This window comes from Alexandromys fortis, unplaced genomic scaffold (assembly GCF_014885135.2).
Source record: "Alexandromys fortis isolate MF-2015 unplaced genomic scaffold, M_Fortis_MF-2015_v1.1 scaffold_4236, whole genome shotgun sequence".
Taxonomy (NCBI): domain Eukaryota; kingdom Metazoa; phylum Chordata; class Mammalia; order Rodentia; family Cricetidae; genus Alexandromys; species Alexandromys fortis.
Window position 1 is genome coordinate 1 of NW_026072096.1, and position 2,398 is coordinate 2,398.

The 2,398-nt window shown below is 52.9% G+C and overlaps 1 long non-coding RNA gene and 2 other non-coding genes across 3 annotated transcripts; all 3 read left to right on the plus strand.

The window, feature by feature from the left end:
* The first annotated feature begins 275 nt into the window (after window positions 1-275).
* LOC126496421 (uncharacterized) lies at window positions 276-2,392 on the plus strand. Its single transcript, XR_007590351.1, has 3 exons — window positions 276-524; window positions 819-984; window positions 2,082-2,392. It is a non-coding gene; the product is annotated as an uncharacterized lncRNA (long non-coding RNA).
* LOC126496423 (small nucleolar RNA SNORA17) lies at window positions 1,046-1,177 on the plus strand. The gene has a single exon (XR_007590353.1). It is a non-coding gene; the product is annotated as a small nucleolar RNA SNORA17 (small nucleolar RNA).
* Window positions 2,211-2,353, plus strand: LOC126496422 (small nucleolar RNA SNORA43). The gene has a single exon (XR_007590352.1). It is a non-coding gene; the product is annotated as a small nucleolar RNA SNORA43 (small nucleolar RNA).
* Window positions 2,393-2,398: the final 6 nt, after the last annotated feature.

Here is a 2,398-nt window from a genome sequence, read left to right on the forward strand (position 1 = left end):
AGAACCTGGGAAGCAGGGAGCTTCTTGGGAAGGCGCAGGACTCTATGGGTAGTTTGAAAAAGTCCTGCGAACTTGGCAACAGGCAAAATTAGTTGCTGAGATCCACTTGGCAAGGCAAGATCTAGAAGACTCGAACTGGGGCTACAAAGAGCCCTGACGAGGAGCGTTTGGTCCACTAGATGGAGCTGCAGCCGAAGGACAGGGGAAGTCCCTCGCGGGCTGCCGTAGGCACTACTATAAAAGACGTGGTGCGGTCCAGTTCAGCCTCTCGGCGGCCATGGCGGCGTGCAGATTCTTGTCGTCTTCGCGTCCGTGGCTGACCTGGGACGCCGCGGAAGACCCTCCATAGCTCTCGGCCTGCTGGCGGGATGACTGCGTCTCGTACTGTCGGTTGTTAAAAAATGTTGCTTGCTTTCCTGCCGAGGGCTCAGTCGCCCTAATGTGTGCAGCAGACTAACGCTGTGGTTAGAGCAGTTCAAGATGTGCCCAAGGGCCTCGCTCCCCACCCCGGACCTCCGGCCCAGGTAAGAAAACCGAGGCTCGCGTCTGGGCTAGTACAATGCAGGGAGCTTCCTAGGCATTCCTCTGTGATATCCGTGAGTGGGGCTCGGCCCCAGTCTCCCCTTCCTAGGGAAAGTGCCTGTCTGCTTTTGCTGCTTGCCGATGTAGGAGATGGACGTCTTTACTGGAAGGACAGCTATTCAGAACCAATGTGAATAGACCCGAGACAGTATCCAGTCTGGTTAGCGCGGTGCCACTGAGTTTGGAAGAAAGAGCAAGGAGTGGTTTCGTTTTTCCAATTTTTACTTTACTTACAGAAATCTTTAGCAAGGAGACCAAACCATGTGGACCCACTGGGATTGGAATAAAATACAAGTCTGATGCAGTCCCCCGCTGTGATCTTGACAAGAATGTGTGCTGCTTTCCTTCTCTAGGGCGTTTGCCTGCTGGAAATTGGGCTGAGAGGACATGTTGGAGACTTCGGTAAGTTGACTCAAAGTTTGCAAGATTCATTCGAGGTTCCGGGTACTTGGCTCATCAACGGCCTGCCCCTAGAGGCGTTGCAGGTGTGGCTGCTGTGCCACATGTGCGTCAGTAGGTGGCAGAGAGGAGAGAGGCTATGTCTACGCTCAGTGTTCTGACCTGTGAACATCTGAATGATTAGTAGCCTAACACTCCCTGAAGCTACAGAGGGACCCCTTTCCTAGTTGATGGACAGGTTTAGGTAATTTGATGGCCCTGCACAAACCAATAGCGGGGGTCAGTCTGGAAAGAGGACGTTTCCGATAAATTGACTTGTTGGAAATCATAAAGCCAGTAACCTTCAAAAGGTCCTGGGAAGCAGGAGATCATGGCACATACTTATGTAACCCTGAATGCTCACCCAGCCTGGGCTGGAGGACGAGAGACTGCCTCAGTAAACTGCAGTGGATGGAAACAGCAGTGGCATCAAAGCTGTCCTTTGAGATGAATGGAGTTACTGCCTCAGGATGTGAGGTTCTTGGCCAGCTGTCTTGATGGAAGGAAATGGCATTTCAAATTGGCTGTGCGCAGCACTGGTTGCTGCCTGATGCCAGGGAGGCAGGCTCCATTTTCTGTAGCCCACACTTGCCAAGGCTTTTAAACCAGCAGGGCTAGTACAGCTCGGTGGTGAGGTGCAGGCCTGGGTCTCCGACCCTGGCACCGCCAAGAGTGGTGTCTGGTAGTGGGTTCATGCAGCGCGGGTTGAGGGGAATGAGTTGAGATGTGGGGTATGGTAGTGCAGCTAATGGTGGCGGTGATGACTGCCCTCTCGTGAGGATCCATTGTGCACTAGTTACCTGTGGTTGGCAACAATACTACCCGTGAGGTCTTAGGTTGTCCCACCCTAGGCATAGACCACCCTTTTGCCCAGTCTCCCCATGGCGCCCTTCCCTGCTCGTCGTATTAATCAGAAAAACTTACAAGCACATTGCTGCAGTCCTTGTTTAGTGGGGTGAAGCTGGCGATGTTGAGATGCATTAAAATACAAAAAAAGGTCACAGGCCTCTGAGGGCTCAGGATTAGGAGGGAGCTATGCTGATTGTTCTTCTTTGGTACAGGAAAGCTGGCTGCTCTGCTTGTGGTGTGAACTTGGTGTTGAATGCCCAGCAGTGGCCCAGTTGAGGTAAGAGGTGGGCTGGACACACTAGAGCATGCTCGGGTGGGATGCGTGCAGCTGCCCTGACGATGCTGTCCTAGATCTGTCAGCACTACAGGCATAGCGCAGCTACTCGGCTGTGCCTGTAACATCAGGGCAAAGAGCAAGTGGCTATTTCTACGCTCAGTGTTCAGAAGCCAGTGAGCACTAAGAATGGTTTATAGCCTGACATTTTGCAGAGCCGTGGTGAGGTGGTGCTGGGGTGTAGCTTTGCTGTTG